Here is a 4,783-nt window from a genome sequence, read left to right on the forward strand (position 1 = left end):
ACTCTTACCTTTGATGAAAGTGTTCAGTGGATCTGGTCCTGTTGCGTCAGCCGGAAGGTCGCTTCTTTCTAAAAAGTTATTAGATAAATTCATTTCTTTAATGATGGAAGTCCAGGCTTTGGTGCGTGCGTGCATCGTCCGCAGTAGCAATCAATCGGACACACCCGCAGCCTTCCCCTGTTTTTCCCACAGGACTCCATCCCAAGGTGCCTTTTCCCACGTTGCTGCATTCGGGTGCCCCCGTGATATTTCTTTGTACTGTGTGCCAGGCACTGTTTTAGTTCTTTTAATCCTTATATCAACATGTGTGTTACTTTTATTACCTCATTTTTCAGAAGGGGAAGCTAAGGCCCAGGGACAAACCTCAAACCACTCTTGGGTCCGACCTCACATCTCTAATGGGGACTGACCAAGGCGGCGCCTCCTTCAGGCCTCAGGGCCAGCAGGTGAACCCTGGTCCTCATGGTCCTCCAGCCTTTGCCCTGTGACTCCTGAGCTCTGGACAAGCCCCCGCTTCCTGCCAGAGCCTCATTTTGCTTCTCCAGCAAATGCACATAGGAATTCCTGTGAGTCTGGGGCCTGGGCCTCTGGTGCAACGGCAAGTGGATCTCTTAGCTCCCTGAGCTCCGGCTCCACCAGCAATTATGAGTGGCATCTTCCCAGGTGGTGGTCTGTCCTTCACCTGGGACCCCTGTCCTGAGGACTTCAGTAATATTTTGTCTTGCCCCTGGTGTCAATCTGCACTTGCCCTTCCCTCGTTTAGCACACAGTAGGGCTGTTGGCAGCAGGTGAGGCCTGAGGCAACAGCTCGGTGGCCAACAGCCCCATGAGCACTTTCTCCTCTCTCCTCCCAGGTGGCGTGGAGGTGCATCGGCGGCTTCCTCCTGGGAAGGAAGCAGATGCCTGGCCCAGGATCAAATCAAAGGTCTGGAAAATGATCTTTTTTTTCCCCTGATTTGTAAATTCGACAATTTGTAAATGTGTAGACTCCTCAGAATGGAACTAACTTGAGCCCTTCGTTCCCCAGCCGAGGCTCACTGCCCCCCGGATGGGCAGTGAGTCGGTGGGTTCCTGAGGCCAGGGAGCAGCCCAGCCCTGCCCCTCGGGATGACACACCTTCCCAGAGGGGTGTGGCGCCCTCCCAGGCTGACCTCCCAGCAGACCAGGTACGTATGCCCTGCTCTGCTACACTGATAGCCTCTTGGGGAGCTAGGGGCCTCGAGGAGTGGGGGTTATACAACTTTAATATAATTAAAAACCGGGAACAGTGCTGTGTTACTCCTGTCTATCTGTTATGAGTAACCAAGGGAGGTGTTAAAATCTCACCGTGATACGAAGAGGTGCCAAGAACTGGGACAGCTATGAGAGGGTCTCGAGGGGTCTGCTCTGGGGCTGGAGAGGGCAGGCTCCCCTGAGAGGAGGTGGGGGCCTTGGACAAGTGATGTAACTCCCCCCGCCCTCTCCTGTGCCGTGAGGACAGCAATCTGCATGTGTTGCCTTGATGCCTTCAATGAAATAAAATAGAAAATGCCTGGCACACAGTGGCCATGTCACGTGCATACATTGACAGTAGTCAATGTTACATGCAAATGGCTCTTATTTTAGGTGGATCTGTCCCATAACTGTCCCTTTGAAAGCCCTTCTTATTTTGTAGAGTCCAGAGGGAAGACAGGGGACAGGGGCAGGGAGGGTCTGCACTGGGTCCTTAGGGCCTTTATAACTTTTATTGGCACTGCCCGGCTTTAGGTAGCCTTCCGGAGGAGCGGATGTCTTCACGTTGAATTACCCCGGCCCGGAGGTGAGTGCAGGTAATTTCAACCTGGGTACTGCATCTTATTTTTATTTCTCATGAAAATATTTTCTATCTGAAAAGCTATGACAAACACTTGAAAGTATTCACCAGGGCTAAACCCAATCCCGAATAAAATGCCATGCAATAAACAGCAGAGACTCAAAGGCAGGAAAGGCAGTTAAGAGCTGACCACGCTGGCAGGGGACTGGTTAACCTGTGCTCACATTTCTTCTGCACAAAGTCATGGTTGGAAATAGGTCTCTGCCTGGCAGAGGGGAGAAAAGTTCTAGAAGTTTCCTGTGTGCATTAGCTTAGTGAGAGGAGAGACTCTAACCAGTTAGCCAGTTAGTTGATGTCTGCAGATGGGGGTCAGGACCAAACTGGATGGGGGTTCTGACTGCTGGGGTTTTACGTTTGCTAAGTGTTGTGTTCTTGGGATCCCAGAGCCTCAATGTCTTTATCGGTCCATGGTGATAGCATCATCTCTGTGGCTCACCTAGCCCCGTGCCTGTTCATGGATCCTGACAGCCTGTGATCCCTGGAGGGGGCCTGGGGAGTTGGGTCTGAAGGTTAGTGTACGACCAGGAGTTGGGGTACCTTGGGGAAGGAGGGGGTTCTCATGGGAGCAGTATGCTACCCCGGACATGCAGGGGGGCAGGAGGAGACTGCAAGGTGGCTCCCCATTCTTGTGGAGCTGACAGGTTAGAAATGCCCCTGTCCTTCAGCCTCACTCTGTCTTGGTTGGAACTGAGGAGGAGGCATGGCAGCCGAGGGTTCCGCAGGGGAACCAAGCTGTCTGTGGAGGAGCACGTAGCCAGGCCCCGGCTCTTTGCCAGCAAGCTGAGCGCGGCTGTTGACGCATGTGAGCTGCGGGGCCCCGGCTCCCCAGAGGCCCGTGTGTCCCCTGCGCCCACGCCTGTCTCATGTCACATTCTCCCCGAGTTCTCATTCCAGTGAGCTAATCCCCGAGAAGACGGGCCAGGGCATTAGCTTTCGGGGCCTCTCGCAGACCGAAAAGGAAAGTGCTCCCTGACGGGTACATTGCAGGTCCCTGCTGTTGGCTCGGCAGGGATTTGGGGCCTGCGGTTGGTGACGTGGCAGCCAGCAGGCACACACCTGCTGGCCTCATGTCACTGACACCCCACTCGGAGGCCCAGGGCTCCAGCTCTAGGACATATAAAATTAAAAAAGGAATGATCTTTGGGATAAAATAAATCCCCCATGTCTGCACAACTTGTTTGGGGAGACGTGCCGGGTCCTGATCCATCAGCCAAATGCTCTTCCTTTTGCGTTTGTAAAAAAACAAAGCTCCCCCAAATAAAGAAACAAAAAATGCCCCGCAAACAAATAAAAACCAAAAAAAAAAAAAAAAACCCAAACCCCCAGAAAACGTTTATTTTAATTATGTAAGAAATGCATTGGTAATTAATACTCTCATTACTAAAAGTCAAACAGTGCAGATAAAGCTGACGCCATCTTCAACGCCCCCTCGGTCCCAGCGCCCCCCGCCCTGACAGAGCAGCTGCTGTTGTCAGTTTCAGGTGTGTAGTTCCACATATTTTTCTCTGCATTTGCATATGTATTTACCTAGACCTGTAAAATATATGATTTTGTTTATTTTCTCTATAAACTACATCATAGTGTACATTTCCTTTCGAGCAGCTTGTTTTTCTTCACTCAGGAATCTGCTTGGAGATAATTTAAAGATCGGCATCATTTCTTATCACAACCCCTTAGTCGCCTGTAATCCGTAAACACTGGCGTTCATGTACGCCCCTCACTGCTGTCTCGAACGCCCCAGGCCCTTTCTGGTGGGGACGGGTTGTCGAGGCAGGTGTAAGTCCTTGCTGAGATCTGGACTTGAGGAGGGGGCTCACGCGTGTTCCTGACATCATTACAGATGAATATGTGCACGCACAAATTAGCAAAATAAAAGCGGGGTGTGCCTGGACCCATGAGGAGAGAAAGTGTTTACGAACAAAAGATGGTGATTAATCCTGTTCTGCGCAAAGTACTGAGGTCCATTAAAAGACAATGGGCCTCGGCTGTTTGGTTCTTTTTAAGAGCTGTTTAATATTCTGGGGTGTGTGGGGACCATTGCTGGTTAGAGCCAGCTCTGCTGTTGAAGGTCCTAGCTGTAAGTGTGCTGAGGGAGGACGATGTGTACAGATAGATGCTCGGTTAAGGTCCTCGTCGCCGAGGTGGGTCACAGGTTTGTGGGTGCTGGTTATATTATTTAAGAAAATAAATAAAAAAGGAATACATAAAATAAAAGTGGTCCTCACGCAGTTAAATGAGGAGGGCACATCACAAACCGAGGTTTTAATTAATATGATTCTGCTCAACTGACGCCAGCTAGAAATGATCTAACGTTTTTTGTTATTGCTAACGACCCTGCAATGAGCATTCTTGTAGCCGAATCTGTAAACACGTCCCCGACTGCTCCTTTATCTAGCTTCTTAAAGGTGGGATAGCTGGGTTTTAAATGGTTTGGTTTACAGAGTTTATTCTCACTGAGTGATCTTTCTAAAATGCCGTTCTGCCTTGTCACTGTCTTGCTTTAAATCCTCCATCTGACTTCCCGGAGCTTCTGGGACGTGGTCCAAGCGCCTTAGCCTGGCATGTAAGACCCTTCAGGGTCCGGCTGGAGGCTCCCAGCCTCGTCCCCCTCCCCATGCAGGCACATATTTCCCCGCTAGGCACTGCAGCGCGACCTGCTTCTCCCTGCGTGCATCCTGCCTTTTAAGACCTGGGGGCTTCGGCCTTGCCTTTCTAGCCAGCTTCTCCTTGGCCCCGAGACCAGGCTTGAAATGCCCCCTGCGGTGAACCTAGAATTAGAGGCCATTCACCCCGCCCCCACCCGCCAGCATCTCATTCAAAAGTCCAGCAAAGCATAGTCCCCGGAATTGGGATGCCTTATTGACGTGTTTTCTAAGTTGACAAGTTTTGCATTTTTCTAGAATTCACAAAACTGGCCACATGTTAATCACC

At 50.8% G+C, this 4,783-nt stretch overlaps 1 non-coding gene across 1 annotated transcript; it reads left to right on the plus strand.

Moving 5' to 3' along the window:
* Positions 1 to 3,739: 3,739 nt before the first annotated feature.
* LOC111770508 (small nucleolar RNA SNORD112) lies at positions 3,740 to 3,818 on the plus strand. The gene has a single exon (XR_002803779.1). It is a non-coding gene; the product is annotated as a small nucleolar RNA SNORD112 (small nucleolar RNA).
* Positions 3,819 to 4,783: the final 965 nt, after the last annotated feature.

The sequence above is a fragment of the Equus caballus genome, chromosome 24, assembly GCF_041296265.1.
Source record: "Equus caballus isolate H_3958 breed thoroughbred chromosome 24, TB-T2T, whole genome shotgun sequence".
Taxonomy (NCBI): Eukaryota; Metazoa; Chordata; class Mammalia; order Perissodactyla; family Equidae; genus Equus; species Equus caballus.